At 35.6% G+C, this 19,274-nt stretch overlaps 1 protein-coding gene across 1 annotated transcript in view; it reads right to left on the bottom strand.

Annotated features, from left to right (window-relative positions):
* RGS7BP (regulator of G protein signaling 7 binding protein) overlaps positions 1–19,274 on the bottom strand; it is a 130,235-nt gene that overhangs the window by 22,362 nt on the left and 88,599 nt on the right. The gene's annotated exons all lie outside the window — the stretch shown is intronic.

Below are 19,274 nucleotides of genomic sequence, written 5' to 3'. Positions count from 1 at the left end.
ATATATATATAAAACATCCATTTAATTATATACATACATTAATTAAATGGATGTTATAGTTCTAGGTCCAGAAAACCCTTTTATTTTTTATTCTGTTTTGCATATCTATGCATTTGAATCTGTGGGAATCCTATGAGACTCCAGACCTGTTTTTTTTTAACTGGCTTTCTCATTTATTTATTTATTTATTATTATTTATTATTTATAAATATTTCTTAGGGATAGAGAGTTTAAAGAAAATCTGTTGCATGCAGCTTAAAATTTGGGAGATAGCGGGGGTCAGGTGGGGAGGAGGGAGATTTGGGACATTGGTGATAGGAATGTTGCACTGGTGATGGGTGGTGTTCTTTACATGACTGAAACCCAAACACAATCATGTATGTAATCAAGGTGTTTAAATAAAAAAAAATTTGGGAGATAGACAACTTAAAATTTTTACAAACAATAACAAAGATGTCATGTAATATGTAGTCTATAAAGAATCACTCTTGTTCTCTTATCCTTCCATAAAGTATTTTTATTTAAAGTACTCAACTAGTTAGGAAATATTATAACACATATTATTGCATGTTCATTAGATAGCAGCAATACCATGTTACTATTTGTTAAAATTTCCTGACAGTTCAATTTTCCTGATTCTGTTGTATTTATTTTACATATTACAAAACAAACCAAAACCCCAAACAAAAGCATGCGAAAAGAATGATGTCCATTGTAAAAATGACCAGGAAGATTTTCCTTTAGATTTGTGATCTAGAGAGAAATGTTGAAAATCTCATCCCTGTAATATCTCTCTTTTTAATTTTTATTTCTGTGGAGATCATGCCTGGCTGCACTCAAGAGCCACTGATATGACAACTGGTGGATTCTGGGGATCTTGTTGTGCCAGGAATTGATTTAAGAGTCTTGCACATGCAAACCATTTCCCCAGCCCTTCTCCTGATCATTTATAACCCACATGGCAAGAAAACAAAAAGAAAGAGATAAGAAGTTAAATGATAATTAACTGTATATCTGTCATCAACCTAGAGCTGAAACAGATCACTGAACATTTATCCAAAGCATAAATACAAGCTTACTGAAAGAACTCAATATTATATAAATTATGTTATAGATTCTAGGTGATTGAACTGCCTTTCCAATTTTATGGTTAAAATTTTCATTATTGAGTGGAAATTAATTAGGTACATATTTTAGCATATTCCATTTCATATTTGGAGGATATATACCTCTTAAAATTATTTGCATCACATCTCCTGATAAATCAACAAAAGCAGTTCATGTGTCTCTAGGAAGAATTAGCTTGGGATACAAGTCTGAACAAGGGTGGCTGAGATCCCTGGAAGAGGTTGAAGACCTTATAGCTTTCTGCTTTTTAATGACCTGAAGGAGAGGACCAACTGAAAGAAAATAGTCTCCTATTTTAATCTATGGGGTCAAATTGTTTTGGAGAATAGACCATGGTTAGGGAGTAAATGAAAAAGAATAGATTTCTACCTACTTGATATGGGTTTTGCCTGGCTACAGGGATACCTGTCAAGTCACTAACTTTCCATCAGGAACCCGGACACTATATAGTTTGATATTCCTTCTTGCATTTTTTTGTTTTACATCCAAAGGCATAAGTAGACTCCTATAGTAATTGTTCTAGGTGTATCAGACCAATAGCAAAGTAAAAGAGTTATTCATGAATTCCTGAAACTTGCCTATGCACTTGTAATGCCAAGCAATAGTCTCCTTTCTCTCCATTTTAAGGAGAACTTAAACTAAATGTGGATGAATAAAAATCAAAACCTTGGATGTTGGACTTGCAGTTTAGTGCCATCTGTCAGTTCACAAAATCTCTTGAGAATTTTGATCATATTGTATCTTCTCTGGCTGAAATACCTTAATAGATAGAGGAGATTAGAATGTATTTAAGGAGTTTTAAATTCTGGTATAGAGGATCACTCAAGGTTACACATAGGTAATAATTGTTCTTACTTATTGATAAGAATATGCTGGACATCCCTTCCCATGACAGTATCTGTTTGCTGCCTTCATATAACATAACACTATCAGAAATGCTCTTACTTATATTTTTGGTAACATATTTTATTTGCCCTTCCCAGGCCTGTTTTTATCTCTGATCTTCAAACAGGTAAAGCCTAGTAAGCAAGGAACTTTATATCTTTTCTCTTTAATTATATAAGCTCATACCAAGACCAAAATCTCACTCATGGAAGGATTTCCACAGGCATATAGCATTATAAAAATTAGCTGTGAACACTACAGATGTTATTATATAATGTGCTTTGCTATGTTGCTATGGTGAAAAATATTACCATGTGGGTGCATTTTAATTTATTTTGTTATTTTTTAAGGGATGGATGGTATTTCATAGTAAGGAATTAGATTTTAATTATTTTCCATTTATAGCATTTTTAACAGGTCAGATCATTAAAAGTAGCAAATCAGGAAAAAGAATGTGTATTCACAATTATAATATACTTTTTATTTTACTACACATAGCTAACTGGATCTCTCAAAGGCTATGCTAACTTATATTTCAGTTCCATCAACAGTAAATTTCATGACACTGTTCTTCACCTTTGCTAGAACTTCATAGTATCAATATTTTACTTTTTGACAATCTGATGAGAACATGCAATCATTGCTTTTATTTTTTGAGCTTTGTTTTTTTATTACTACTGAGGTTAAATATATTTTCATAATATTAGTTGGCTACTTATATTTCTTCTCTACAATTTCTGCCCATAAGCAATGGAATTGTTTTTATTTTTTTAATTTTTTAAATATCTTTATTTAAACATCTTGATTACAAATATGATTGTGATTAGGTTTCAGTCACATAAAGAACACTCCCCTTCACCAGTGCAACATTCTCACCACCAATGTCCCAAATCTCCCTCCATCCCACCCCACCCCCACCTATACTCCAGACAGGCTTTCCAGTTCCCTCATTCATTCACATGATTGTGGTAATTCTCAGTGTAGTTATTTCTATGACTGCACTCATCACTCTTCTCTTTGTGGTGAGCTTCTTGAAGTGAGCTGGAAGTTCCAGCCCTCCTCTCATTGTTTCTGAGAATTGTTGCAAAAGTGACTTTTATTTTTCTTAAAACCCATAGATGAGTGAGACTATTCTGCGTCTATCTCTCTCCCTCTGACTTATTTCACTCAGCATGATAGATGCCATGTACATCCATGTATAGGAAAATTTCATGACTTCATCTCTCCTGACGGCTGCATAATATTCCATTGTGTATATGTACCACAGTTTCTTTAGTCATTCATCAGTTGTTGTTTCCAGAGTCTAGCTATTGTGAATAGTGTTGCAATAAATATAGGTGTGAGGAAGGGATTTTTGTATTGTATTCTTGTGTTCCTAAAGTATATCCCTAGGAGTGGAATAGCTGGGTCAAATGGAAGCTCAATTTCCAATTTTTGGAGGATCTCCATATCGCTTTCCATAGAGGTTGGACTAGATAGCATTCCCACCAGCAGTGGATAAGAGTTCCTTTCTCTCCACATCCCTGCCAGCACTGATTGTTCCCATTCTTTGTGATGTGTGCCAATCTCTGTGGTGTGAGATGGTATCTCATCATTGTTTTGATTTGCATCTCCCTGATGATTAGTGATGAGGAGCATTTTTTCATGTGCCTTTTGGTCATTTGTATTTCTTTTCTATCAAAGTGTCTGTTCATTTCTTCTCCCCATTTTTTGATGGGATTAGATTTTTTTCTGGTAAAGTTCTGTCAGTGCCCTGTATATTTTGCATATTAGCCCCTTATCTAATGGGTATTGGGTGAACAATTTCTCCCACATGGTGGGTGGCTCTTGTATTCTGGGCACTATTTCTTTTGAGGTGCAAAAGCTTCTCAGCTTAATGTATTCCCATCTTTTTATCTCTGTTTCCACTTGTTTGGAAAGTGCAGTTTCCTCCCTGAAGATGCCTTTAGTCTCAATGTCATGGAGTGTTTTACCTATGGGAATTGTTTTTCTTATTAAATTATATAAATTTTTATGGGTATAAGATAGTAATTAATTATGTATTGTTTATGTTTCAATGTATCATATTTTAAAATTTTGTTTATAGTGCATTTTCATAATATAACATTTTTATCTTTGTCCTTTATCATTTGGCTTTATGTCTTATCTATATTTTATTCTAAAACAGCTTTAAAGTGTTTAGTTCTTAGGGTGGGAGATATACTTCAGGGCTTAAGGTGTTTGCCTTATATACATTTGACCCTATTTTAATCCCTAGCACTGCATGTGGTCTGCTGAGCACCACCAGGAGTGACCTCTGAGCACAGAGACAAAAGTAAACCCTGAGCACCGCTTGGTATGCCACCCCCTTCAAGGAACTGTTTTTTAAGTCATCTATAATTTATTGTAATCAATGGCATAATGTAAATATTGAAAATTCTTGTTTAAATGTCAACTGCTTTAACTTCATTTATTGATTTTTTAAAATAGAGCTTTGGCTTTTTCTAATATGTTGAGTTCCAGTATAAATGTTGTTCAGTTTCTGGATACACTAAATGTTTCCTATTATTTGTTTATCTCTCTGATAATTCCATAAGATTTTTTTCTCTTTAATTTTTTTTAAATTTTTTATTTTTAATTATGAGAACAAAGATGCAAAGAAAGAGGACAAGGTAAAGTTACAGTGGAAGGACAATCACCCATAAACAGAATTCTTAGAAGTCCCCTTGCTGATATCTTAACTTTGAACTTTTAACCAAAGAACATTAAGAAAAATAAAACAGAACCCATGTATAATTACTTTGTCCCTCAAGTCCCCAGATTGTAAAACATAATATTTCTTAGCATCACACAAAACAATCTAAAGCCATAAAACTTATGTAACTCCTTAAATATTGAAGGCATAGTACTTTTTTACATTTCCATGCACATGCATATTAGTTTAAGTTAACCTCAAAAGTTTAAGTGGGTTGTTTTTCTTAAGGATTAGAGTCAAAGGAACACAGTAAATGGTGTTAGAGTGGCAGTTATTGTTTGCATAGGCCCACCAAAATATGAGGCACATGGAAAGGAAAAGCCTTGGCCTAAATACAAGGAGACCCTACCCCTGAAGTTTCCTGGCATAAAACCAACTCTAGTCTCCAGGCAAACTAGTTTGTCCAATCCAAGTCATTGTCTGTAGTGCCAATACACTTATATTTTTCACACAGTCTCTGTTGTTGGTATCATGTTTCTGTATTAAAGATCCTGAAATCTGCATATCCTACATTGCAGTCAAGATGGTGCAGAGTGTCCTCTAGTTTCACCTCACAATTAAAGGGCAATGTAGAAAGCCTTGTCCTGTAAGTAGGTCATTGTTGTTGTCAAAGTCTTCTTAGTGTTAAGGGAAGTTTCTTTTGAGCAGGTGGATGTCAGAGCAGCGGTATGGTCTTCCCTGGTAGAGGATTGCTTCCAGGTGTTGTTATAAAAAACCTTGGATGTTTCGTAGATAGCTTCCCTGGGTCAGGGGTGAATGGAGAATGCCTATTGTTCTGAGGCCTGTGCCAGGTCATTATATCAATGTTCATGGTGTAAGGTCCCATTGCACTACAAGATTTGTGTGTTCCAATCAATTCCATAATATTTTAATTATTACAGTTTGAATATTTGGTAGCAAAGTTCTTCATCATTGTTCTTTCCCAAAAATGTTTGAATTTACTGCAAGTAAAATTATAAATTAATACCGTCTGGGATTTGGGCCTTTAATGAGGGATGAGTCATTTATTACTTTGTCAGTATTTTCTAGGTTTAATTGTCTATTTGAAATTTTTGCCCTTGTTGAGTTAATTTTGATAATTCACTTGTCATAGAAAACAATTCACTAAATACATTTTAATCACATAAAGTTGAATATAGTTTTCTCTTGTAAATTTATATATATATATATATATATATATATATATATATATATATATATATATATATATATTGTGATAGAAAGAGCTCCTAAGTAGTATTCAGAGAGCCCTGGACCCACTCCTGGAAATTCTTAGTCAAATGGACTGTGATTCATGCAGAGATACTTAGCCTGGGATTATCCAACTTCCTCTCCATTCCCTGCCCTCTTCCCCACCCTCATCCCCAGAAGTGCCTGGGCCACACCTGGTGAAAAATATGAGACAAAGTGGTACTGGGTATCTAATCAGGGTTGGTCCATACAAGGGTTTAAGATTCCTTAAACCCAATGCTGTCTTTCTGGCTCCTGTTTTATATTCTTAATGCTGTACAGATACATATACCCACCTACCCACACATTTATATGGGTTGGGGCATATTTGTAGGTACTCAGGGTATATACTTCTGGTGGTGCTCAGTGGATCATATTTGGTGCCAGGGATAGAAATAAAGCTGGCCTTTATACAAGACAAGCACATTAATCCCTGTGCTTTCTAAACCCTAATGCTATGTATTTTATTTCCTTCATTTCTTTTACCACTGTCTCTTAGATTTTATGTCTTTATCTTTCTTAAATTCAGTTCTCATTTTGTTTAACTGACTTTTTTACTACTTATAGAAGCTCTGTAGAATACAAAATTCCAGCTAAACGAATATAGAAATCTATGTGCATATTAAATTCTATTAGAACTTAGTTGATGCTGCTGACTAATCTCTATCTAGACCCAGGGATGCTTTGTATGGAGACCCTTGGGTATCTGAAGAAACATAAGGATACTATATTTAGGTTCTCTTTTTAGTTTATTTTCAGATCTCACCCAGTGGCTCTGGGAAAATTATTTATGATGGGGTACTTTGGGGTTGCTCTCTGTGGTGCTCAGAAACTTAGGTAGGGCTGGAGACTGTACCTAGGACTCCTATACACAAAGTTTGTGTTCCAGTCATTTTTTTAAAAAAATAATATCTTTATTTAAGCAGCATTATTAAAAATATGATTGTAGTTGAATTTCCATCATAAAAAGAACACCCCCATCACCAGTGCAACATTCCCACCACCAATGCCCCCAAACTCTCTCCTCCCTCAACCCCTGCCTGTATTCGAGACAAGCATTCTACTTCTCTCACTCATTGACATTGTCATGATAGTTGTTAGTGTAGTTACTTCTCTAACTGCACTCATCAGTCTTTGTGGTGAGCTTTGTATAGAGAGCCTGTCCTTCCAGCCCTCATCTCTATTGTCTCTGAGCATTATTACAATAATGTCTTTTATTTTTCTTAAAGACAATAGATGAGTGAGAATATTGTGTCTATCTGTCTCCCTCTGTGTTCCAGTCATTTTTATTATCTCTCCAGTCACAATATTTAGCTTCTGCATATGAACTGACTCCTGAGTATGTCTAGATATGTATTCTATTTATAGAAATCTTTTTTGGGATCTGATTGACAATTTTGATCTATTTTCTCTAATTTATTATTTTGAAAATTTGCGAATTTACAAAATAATTATATAATAGCTATTAAAGTATCCTACTTTTTGTAAATATTTAGCTATATATATTAAATCCCATTCTGTTTCCATATGTATATTTTGAATGTATCTTATGTATTTTAGTGAAGCATTTAAGCTAGTTAGCATATGTTAAATATCATTTTTTATCATTTAATGTAACATTTTTATTGAACTAGTCTATATTCAAATTTTTCAAATTGTTCCAATTTATATAATTTTTTCTTTAATTTAGGAGTTCATTAATTTTACTTAAAATATTATAAATTATATTTTATTATTTTATAATGTGCTTATGTACTGTATGTAATTATATTTAAGTATATAATTATTACAGAAAATATATAATACATTAATAACATTTATCATTATAAATATTGATTTATATTATTTTTTCTTTATATTGAGTCACACCTTTCAGTGCTCCAGAATCACGTGGTGCCACATTCAAGGCAAATACCTTACCCCCCATATTATCACTCTGTCCCCACTTTTGCTCTATTACACTTATTCAAGTTAAATATTTTCTTTAGGTTTGGGGAAAGTTTTTGTTGTTGGCGGGGTTTTTTGTTTGTGTTTTGTTTTTGTTGTTGTTTTATTGTTTGTTTTTGTTGTTGTTGTTTTGAGGCCACACCCAGCAGTGCTGAAAGATTACTCCTGGCTCTGCACTCAGAAATCACTCCTTGCTGGCTTCTGGGATCATATGGGATGCCAGGAATAGAACCCTGACCGGTGGCTTGCAAGACAAAAGCCCTTTCTGACATGCTGTTGCTCCATCCTGAAAGGTTGTTTTTTTTTTTGTTTGTTTGTTTGTTTGTTTGTTTTTGGGGGGGGGCAGCAGTCTATGCAGCTGACTATGCAGCAGTCAGGGGTTACTTCTGACTGCACTCAGAAATTGCTCCTGGCAGGCTTGGGAGACCATATGGGATTCCGGGAATCGAACCTGGGTCTGTCCTGGGTCAGCCACATGCAAAGCAAATGCCTTACCCCTGTACTATGTCTTTGGCCCTTGAAAGTTTTATTTTAGTTAAATCGGTATAAGATACAAAGTAAAAAAGTTATTGATAGTTGAGTTTTAATCATACAATGTTCCAACAACCATCTCTTTGCTAATGTGCATTTTCCACCACTGAATACATTACTATTTGAGGAAAGTTTTTCAAGTTTTCTTGATTCTCTCCCTGCTTTTGAAAAATTTTTTTTTAATTGAAGGTTTTAGCTCAAAATTTTTAAAGTTTAAGTCTTAACTATTTGTCATATTCCACAAATGTTTTGGGTAACTGAATTTTGAGAGAATTGCCTATATCAGGTCTTTCATTCACTGTTGCAGACTTTTAGAACTCAGCCTCCTATTGAATCTGCCACAGTTATGAAACAAATGTGATCCTGGAAGATGATAAGAGACTGGGTCAGAAACACAGGCAATTTAAAAAAAAACACAGGCAATTTATTGCTCACAGAACAGCATTAGCCAGAGTATTATTATTGTATTATTATAGTATTATTATTATTATTATTTTAGTTTCGTGAATACTAATTCCCACAGTGAGACAGAAAAAGAGACTGAACAACAGACTAGCACAACCAGAGTGTTTTGTGATAGAAAGGAATCCCAGTTTAGGAATCCTGAGTCTCTGATAAGTATGTCTACTATTTGCTCCTAAAAAAACATCTTTATTATACTGGCTCATAAGCATGTCATGCTCTGGAGAAAGACACCATTCTTTTTCCACAGCATTTTTCTTTGCCACTTGCTTAATAGCCTTGTAAAGATAGTATAAAAACAAGGGCAGCTAGTGCCTCACTTTGCAAGAGATAGAAAAACAAAACAGTGATGAGGAATTGCTCCCAGCATTAATCAATCTATCCATTGCACATATATTTGATTGATTTAATTTTTATTTACAACAAAAATGTAATTAATTTGTTGGTTGCTTTTTTATTGACTGCTTCCTTTTTGTTGCAGACAATGATTACATTTTAGGTATGTACGGTGCATAAATCTGAGATTATTGATCTGAGATTTTAATTTCGCATCTGTTTCCACTTAGTTTATCAAATATTAATTACTTGTTGCATGCAGAATCTCTCTTTCGAGATGTTAGTTTTTCTTAAAAATATGATAATTCTTGGATGCCTTTTCAGGTGCATGTTTGAGAATCTGTTTGCCGATCTTTTGAAGACAGTGTTCCTTTTCTGGTGTTGGTGAAGATGGTTTGGGATGTGTGCCTACGATGAGTTTAAAGCTTTTCTTCTGTGCACTGCCCTTCTTTGCTGCTAAGTTCCTCGGATACTCTCTGACTATTTGGGGGCCCACATGCTTGCGTTGAATTTCCTGTTTATAACTTTTGTCTCAAAGAGCTATACTTAGCAGTTTAGCCTGGGAAAACACAGTTAAATCATGCACTTATTCTATGCTTTCTGTAACTGTTTTTATGGGGGCTCAGAATTTGATACTCACTTCTGCTTTGATACCGAGTCCTGGCACTCACACCAGCAGTCCTCCTGGTGCAGTGATGGTCTCTTTTGCTCAGTATAGGACAACTGAGCTTTTCTTGGTGCAGTTTCAAGCATTAATTCTCCTGACAATACTTCCAGAAATCCTTCCTGTGATTTCTATTTGTTGACTTTAAGTTAGAAATGTCTCTGGAATTTATCTCGTTTCTGCAATAATTTCCTTCTACATGAATTTATTTTATTTCTTCTTGAGTTTTTTTTTCACTCCTCCTTTCCTTTTGCTTTATTGTCACTGTCATTGTAATTTCCAAATATCACATGCTTGTTGTAATGTTGGGGCTCACACTCTTTGTCATGGTACTTATACTAGTCATTTGCAGTGCTCCCCAGCATTGCACAATTAGATGTGGCACTTGTCTACTTGCTTTCATTCTGCTGGGGGTTGCATACTTTTGAGGCACCAGGGTTTTTTTACTTAGTGATATGGGAAGTACCAGGGATCAAATTCTAGACCATACATGTAAAACAGATTACTACCACTAAGTCAAATTCCTTGCCCCTTCTTGCATTAATTACTGTATTTTTCATACCATAAGATGCACTTTTTTCCCCAAAAAAAGATGGGAATAAATTTGCGTCTTCTGGAGCAAATGCCACCTAGAGCTGAATCCTGAGTATTTAAAAATGGTTTTTTTTTATTTTTTGATGTAAAAAAATTAGATAAATACGTTTAACCAGCTGTGGACTGGCATATTATAAATATATTTTGACCTTGCAGGCTTGTTGTTCCCAGACATCATCTCCTGACAGTGTCTCGTGTCATTTGCTTTAGACTTTTTTTTGGTTTTCCTTGCCTAAAATATGTGCATCTTATAGAGCAAAAAATTTGATAGTTATGATTTTCTCCATTAACTTTTTTGCTTGGTTGTTTGTTTTGTGCCACACTAGGTGATGCTCAAGTCAGAATTAATCCTGGCCATGCTCAGCAGAATATGGGATGCTGGGATTAAACCCAGGTCAGCAGCATGCAACACAAATGCTTCATGTGCTGTACTATTGCTCAGACCCCTCCATTTACTTTTGAAAAAATAAGAGCCTTTCCAGAGGTGCTAAAAAACCTGGGGTCCACTCCTAATAATCTTTAACTATGGTGGAATAATATTGGATATTGGATATTTGGGACAAGCAACTTGTTGTTGCTTAGGTTCAAAATTTCTAAGAAATACCAGGAACATACCCAGTGGTGCTTGGAGGCCACCAGAATATCAGCCATACTTAATGAGGTAATGAACTCAGGCCTCAAGCATAAATATCATGCTCTCCATCCTTCTATGCTATGTCTAAGAAATTTTCAACCCATTGATCCAATCACAATTGCTTTCTAGCTTTGAGAAATTCTTCAAACATTCATTTATTTTTAAATCACTGTTCCTTGTTTTTCAAGGTCCTGATTTTCAATCTCTATTCTTTTTTTCTCTTTTAACTAGGAGAAGCCAAGTGATAGAATTATAACTAATAGATTCTAAGCAGAACTTATGAATGCTGCTCCTTGATGGGCACCCCAAATTCTTCTGTATAATACAGCATGTTTTTTCTCCCTTCAAACAGTAGATAGAAACAATATAAAAGGGTCACAGTCACCCACACCATCCCAACACTGTCTGGATTTGTGATATGTTTAAATAATACATTAAAAAATAAAAATTTGGGGCCGGGCGGTGGCGCTGGAGGTAAGGTAGGTGCCTGCCTTGCCTGCGCTAGCCTAGGACGGACCGCGGTTCGATCCCCCGGCGTCCCATATGGTCCCCCAAGAAGCCAGGAGCAACTTCTGAGTGCATAGCCAGAAGTAACCCCTGAGCGTCACAGGGTGTGGCCCAAAAACCAAAAAAAAAAAATTTTCAATCAATTGAAATTTTTTGTAACTTCATATAGCAACTAATTTACCTTAGCAATTGTAACTCATATGGACTTGCTCCTTTCTTTATAAACTTCTTTGTTGTTATTTCAGTGGATTTTCAGTGAAAGAATATTTGCCAAAGTTTAGTCTAATATCTCTGGACATTCTTTCTAGTGATAGTCTCTATAACAGAGGCATATTAGAAGCAGTTCATTCACTTATTTAACATTAATAGATGTACCTCAGTTATGTGTAGGGTCTATGATAAACTATGGGGATACAATGATGAATACACTCAGGTAATCAACTGTCAGAGATGAACAGACAAGAAATTAGGCTTTATAAATTGCTAAGGGTAACGCATGCCATAATCAGTGTCTTGCTCAACTTGGAAAGCAGAATGGGTGAGTATTGGACCAGCCTTAATGTTCCAGGAAAATCTTCTTAGAACCCCATTTTTGTATGACCTGAAGAAAGTTTGGATTAGGCCAGGTGGGGTATAGGATGGGACAAAGAAGAAAAAACTTGAAATAATGTCCAAACTCAGGTACCTTGAATTAGTTGAAACTGCTTTGATCATAGAAAGACAGGATATAAGGGGTACAGAGTATGTGTGGTAGGTTTAGCTGGTGAAAGACAAAACTAGGAAGATTTAGCAAGATTAGTACACAGATATTCTTTTAAATCACACTTTTAGCAAAGGAGCCTTTTTATAAACCTAACAGAAGCAATCTCAGTTCTTCATTCCAGCTTCCTCACCTTGACCAGTCTTTAGAATGTTCTCTAATACTCTCAGAAAAGGGGTCAACCTGCTTCCTGGTGGCAACGCCAATTCAATGTTTTATTTTGCCTGAGAGTGAATATGCATTTAAAATCATTCCTTATTATGAAATGAAAAACTCAGTCCCCTGAAAAATCAATTTCAAGCCTCAGTGAACAAATATTTGCTCGAGGAAGGGATGGAGGTGGAGAAGAGGGAGAGTCTTCAGAGCACCTTGAAATCACACAGAGCTGACTTCATAAATGTTTAGAACTGGGACATCAAAGTTAGTCATTTTCCTTAGGGCCTTGCAAAACTTTTGCCCTCAGGTCCTTGGAGGATTTGTATATATTTTTAGCCTGTTTATGGATAATGAAACCGGCATGTTTGAAGGAAAGTTAAGGGAAACCACCATTGAAGCACATACCAGATTGGAAAGTGGGTTATTCTCATATTCATGAGAAATGGTGAGTTTAGGAAGAATAAAAGTGAACCTCACTGTGGGATGCTCTCAAGATTGTCTCAGGATTGTGTGGCCTCAAGTTCTGGCACTGATTGAAGCCTTTTGTTAGAGTGGAGAGGGGTACCCCTTTTTAAATTTTTTTTTTTAAATTTGGGGCCATATCTGTGGAAACTCAAGGTTTGCTTCTGAATTTGTGCTCAGGGGTCACTACTAGAAGTGCTTGGGGGAACTCTATGTTGTGCTGGGACCAAACTGGGGTTGGCTGTAAGACCCTTATTCATTGTACTCTTTCTGTGGTCCTTCAGTGGGGTTCTTTTGTCTACCAATCTAAGGATTTCTTTCCTTCTCTTGATCTTTCATTTTTCCATATTTGTTACTATTCGTTTTCCTTTCCCTCCTGTCTTCAGGAGGGGAAACAATAGAAATTTCACTGCAGGGGGCCAGAGAGATAGCATGGAGGTAGGGTGTTTGCCTTGCATGCAGAAGGACGATGGATTGAATCCCAGCATCCCATATGGTCCCCTGTGCCTGCCAGGGGCAATTTCTGAGCACAGAGCCAGGAGTAACCCCTGAGCAAAGCCGGGTGGGACTCAAAAACCAAAGAAAATAAAATTCACTGCAGACTTGAAAGAGGCCATTATTTTGACCTTTAGTGTCCCATATAGCTAGTTTTATCCATTTGCATAAATTTTCCCAGGAAAATATAAAAATGGAGTGTTTCTTCTGAAAGCTAATATTATAACACTGTTCCATCATTTCTTTGATGTTATAGGCAAATCTATGTCATTTTTAGCTCTGGACACAATCTGCTATGCTATTATGTAGAGAAAATCTTTCAGGACAGTTTTATAGTGAATAAATAACAAAATGAACATAACATATGGGATCAAAATAACATTTTCAAGTTCACAAGTGGTCCGTGTATTGTGAAAAAACTAGAGAAATGTCGATAGTTAAGTAATCCCCCTTTATTTTCTGTGCTTCTCAAAAGCACATATTTAAATAAAGTAAGTTATATTAATTCTGTTAGTTGTTTACCTAAATTAAAAATAGTTTCAAAGGCTTTTTTATAAGATGGCAAGAGGATATTCACTGTGCCATAAAATATAGAGTAGAAAATAGTAATTATACCACATACAGAGCTCCATTCTTTGCCTAAATATGAGAAAATAAATAACAATTTTTCAATTCAAATAAAACATACAACTTCTCTCTTTCCTTCAAGTACCATACATCCTTCTTTGTGTTTCATCTGGCACCATAGTCCTACTTCGACTCAAGAGGAGCAGCCATCTTCAGGTGGTTGAGTAAGAAAGCAGAGGCAGGAGAGACAAGTAGACAATGGAAAGAACAGTATTTGAAGGTATACCTACGAAGTTCTTATAGTTCCATTTCTAGCCCCTGTAGTAGAATAATGTACAAGATGTTTCCACTACATAGTTATTTATTTTCAATGCTTCCCTAATGAATGTCATCCCTAAATTATAACTCTATGATTGACATGAATTTTTTTTGTTTTATTTGATTGTTCCTAAGCATTTTCTTTTCTTAACCAGAATTAAACTCTTCACCCAAAGTTAAACATTTCAGAAATTGTTAAAAGATCTAAAATGTACCTTTGCTCTTCCGTCTTTAGATTTAGCATTTTTGGAGAGTTTTGAGTCATGCTCAGGTGGCTCTTTGTTCAGGAGTGACCTGTTTGTGCTGGGGGGGGGGGTGCATCTTGTACAGTACAGGGATCATGGCACATGCAAGGATCAATCACATGTGTTGGGGCCCACTTATGGCCATGTACAGCATTAAGGAAGTAACTGCCTGTTGAGAATGCTTCAAGACTAGGGTACAGGGCTTGGAATAGCATCCAGAGATGACTTGGGCCCAGCTTGAGCATGAACCTGGCTCCCCACTAGATGACTAACAGACACTCTGCCACACACAGATGTCTCAGTATCTGGTCTTCCCTTAGTAAAGGCATCCTATCTGCTTTTGGTTGCCTTGAGGACATCTGTATCTCTGTCCCTGCTTCCCTAATGCACTCATGATTTACTCACTTCTTACTTTGAGTATAACTGCTTTTTTGATGAACTTCTATAAACCTTGCTATATGGGTTTGGTCATGTAGGACATGGCTGAACAATTATAAAAAACTGAAACCACAAAATTAACTTATTTGACCACTAATCAGTAGATTGAACTACTTGATGTCAGTCAGTAGTCTAAGCCATGGATCATCAGTTTGTGGTCTGTACCATTTCTTTAAGCTCCAAGCACCAGATCCCTGCATTGTCCCATTGATGCAAGGTCCGTATCTAACTTTCCATTGACAAATAGCATATTTTGGTAAGAAAGCAAATACCCAATAGATGATTTAGTCAATTGTACTACTGTTGTTCATCTTCCTATTTATTTTTGTTCTGTTATTCTCCTATGTTGCTTCTTGGGAAATATTCTAGTGTTTAGAACACCAGAAATTTAGCAGTGGAATGAATATGCTATGTGACTTCAGACAGATTACCTCTTTCAGTTTAGAGTTTTCTTTTATAAAATGGGGAAAATAATATAGGAAGTTAAAGAGTATGTGTGTATATACACATACATGTAATGTATGTAAATGAATACATACATATACAAATATATGTATGTATATATACCAAGCAAATAGAAGGTACTAAATAATGGAAGTTGTTATCCTATTCTTTATTTCACATTTACTTTGACTATAGGTAATTATTATATATACAATTTGGTAGATAAATACAGGAAATGAGTAATGCAGAATTTTAGATTACTACTGAATTCCAGTACTTAGCTATGTTTATAGTCTTTGAAACAAAGACCCACAAGGGCTTGAATGCTTTGCATTATATACCAATATTATGAGATTGCTTACTATTTTTTAAAAAATATTTTTATTTAAACACAATGATTACAAACATGATTGTAGTTGGGTTTTAGTCATAAAAGAACACCCCCATTCACCAGTGCAACATTCCCATCAACAATGCCCCCATCTACCTCATGCTTCCCTGCCTGTGTTCAAGACATGCTTTCTACTTCCCTCACTCACTGACATTATTATGATAGTTCTCAGTGTAGTTATTTCTCTAACTGCACTCACCACTCTTTGTGGTGAGCTTCATATGAGTGAGCTGGTCCTTCCGGTTCTCATCTCTGGAAATTATTTCAATAATGTCTTTTATTTTTCTTAAAATCCATAGATAAGTGAGACTATTCTGTGTCCACCTCTTTCCCACTGACTTATTTTACTCAGCATAATAGATTCCATATACATCCATATATAGGAAACATTCATGACTTCATCTCTCCTGATGACTGTATAATATTCCACTGTATATATGTACCACAGTTTCTTTACTCATTTATCTGTTGAAGGGCATCTTGGTTTTTCCAGATTCTGGCTCTTGTAAATAGCACTGCAATGAATATAGGTGTGAGGAAGGGATTTTTGTATTGTGTTTTTGTGTTTCTAGAGTATATACCTAGGAGTGGTATAGCTGGATCTTATGGGAGCTCAATTTCCAGTTTTTTGAGGAATCTCCGTATTGTTTTCCACAAGGGCTGGACTAGACAGCATTCTGACCTAACTGCTTGCTTTGTGACTGTCATCTCTCAGATTAAATGCTATCTTCTCCCAGACTCTTGACCTTCTCAAGTAGCACTTAGTCACTTCTATGACTCATTTTTCTTTAATTACCTGCTTTTCATTTAATAATGTTTGAATTTTTTGGAGCACTTGAACAATTGTTTTCTGTTTATTTGTTTGATTCAGTGATCAGGGGTCACTGCTGATGGGGCACAGGGGGTACTAAGGATTGAATCCAGGTCAGTTGTGTGCAAGGCAAGTGCCCTGTCTACTGTACTAACTCTCCAACATTGATACTCCTGTTTAATTTTAATTTTACTAGTTTTTTTGTCCTTACTATACGTACAGGGATGTCTTTTAGTTGTTTGATTTTGGGACCACACCAGGCTGTGCTACATCTGGTTTCTCTAAGCAACACCCAAAGTGATCTCAGAGTACAAAGGCAGGTGTAACCCAAAGATCTGTGCTGGCAGTATTCAGCAGAAAATCAAATGTGATATTGGGAATTTGAACTGGAATGCTATGTGCAAGGCAAGAGCCTTAACCTCTATACTACATCTCTGGCCCCTAAAAAAGGGATCTGGTAAATTCTGATCACTGCAGTCTCACAGTACCTAATATGTCTTACATAAGATGAGTGCTCACTAAATATTTGTTCAAAGAATGAAGCATGTTTATTCTCAGAATTTGAAAGTCTATTTTAAGAGTTATCCTGCTTCATTTCTTCTAACCCACTGTTCTATTTTAGTATCAAGTGCCTCATTACATTGGAAAATAAGGTCTTTATTTGTGGCTATAATCTATTTCAGTCTGTATGTTGCTTGTTTTATTGGTGTAGGTCATTCCCTTTAAATTCCTTTAAACAATACTGAATACAGTGGAGTCTTTTCTGCTCATATCCCATTATTTGTTTTTTGTTCATCCTATACATTAGTGGATAGCGGTTCATTAATTTCTCATTAGAGCATCTTGAGCTCTCGGCTCCCGGAAGATTTTGAATTAAAAAAAATTCAGCTTGTAAGATTTCTTTCTTCTTTGTTTAAAGTTATATTTCTTCTGAAAATGTTTATTTCTGTTTATGTCAAGGTGGCACATTTAGAGAAATAATTTGTCTTAGAAGAAGGGTAAATAGCATTTTTTTTTCAAAGAACTTGGGGCATCTTTTTTTTTTTTTTTTTGTAAATTATGGCAGAAAGGTAGAAAAGAGCTGGAAGGCCATTTACAGAGCACAGTGAGATGAGAATAAGAGAAAAGAGAAAGTTCTTGTGTGAAGGGGAACTGCATTAAAACTCATCTTTTCTTTCAGAATCAGATCATTGCCAAAATTGATTGAATGGACATTGAAGGTGAGAAAGGAAAGTCATGGACAGAATAATCCAATTCCCTTAGAAACCTGATTCCACATTTGCCAATGGACTGAATGAAATCTGCAATCTCATTTCTTCTGGTGGGAGAAAACAGGCATTACTGGTCACTGTGATACATGCACTTGGTAATGGGAAGAATTTCCTACCTAACTGTGAAGAAATGAAAGCAACTACTTTTCACTGCCAACAGAGAAATTAGACTTTGTCAAGACCCAATCTGCAATTTAAAATGTCAGAATATAGAGCTACAAAATGATTGAAATTATTTCTATTTATTATCTTCTTAAAACAATCATGATTTTTCAGAACTATTTTCTCTATGGTGTATAATCCAATAGCTTTTATTAAATGTAAGTTTTACCTCACATTACAGTAATTTCTTTAGTTTTGTTGGGCTATAAAATAAGAAAATTATTTTAGTAATGTTTTCTTTCATTTCTTTGTCAATAGCATGATCGTAAAGCATTAAAGATTTTCAAGTAGATTGTACCAACCTAACTTATGAAACAGCAAAAATTCAGAAGTATAGTATATGGAAAAGGAATGAAGTATCACTGAAGATAAGGCTAAGGACTAAGGAAACTTTTGATTTACTTAATTAGGAGAGAAAGACAATCTTCATTACTAAATTCAAGCTCACTGCAGGAGCCTTGAAGTGATTTGAGGCTTATTTTTTCCCAGAAAGAAACCATACTTGTTGCCTATGTCATGACCTTGTATGCCTCTTTCTTTTTCTTCCCTCTCTCCCTCCCTCCCTCCCTCCCTCCCTCCCTCCCTCCCTCCCTCCCTCCCACTATCCTTCTTCCCTTCCTTCCTTCCTTCCTTCCTTCCTTCCTTCCTTCCTTCCTTCCTTCCTTCCTTCCTTCCTTCCTTCCTTCCTTCCTTCCTTCCTTCCTTCCTTGTAAAAGCCCATCTACTCAACACAATATTAAATTAAATGTAAATGCAATACATGATGGGCTTCTGGTGTCATCAGGGGGTTAATTAGAAATAAAATTAATTGAAATTACATTTGGCTCTAGACTTTTATCTCAACAAAATATTGACCAGAAACTTTCATATAGACTACGTTTTTTTTGTTTGTTTGTTTTGGTTTTTGGGTCACACCCAGTTGTGCTCAGGAGTTACTCCAGACTCTATGCTCAGAAGTCGTTCCTGGCAGGCTCAGGGCACCATATGGGATGCTGGGATTTGAACCACTGACTTTTTACATGCAAGGCAAATGATTGCTATCTCTCCAACCCCTATATATAGGATAAATTTTAATGACTCAATTACAATTTCTTTCCTTTCT

Source organism: Suncus etruscus, chromosome 2, assembly GCF_024139225.1.
Source record: "Suncus etruscus isolate mSunEtr1 chromosome 2, mSunEtr1.pri.cur, whole genome shotgun sequence".
Taxonomy (NCBI): domain Eukaryota; kingdom Metazoa; phylum Chordata; class Mammalia; order Eulipotyphla; family Soricidae; genus Suncus; species Suncus etruscus.
This window is presented reverse-complemented; position numbering and strand designations above follow the sequence as displayed.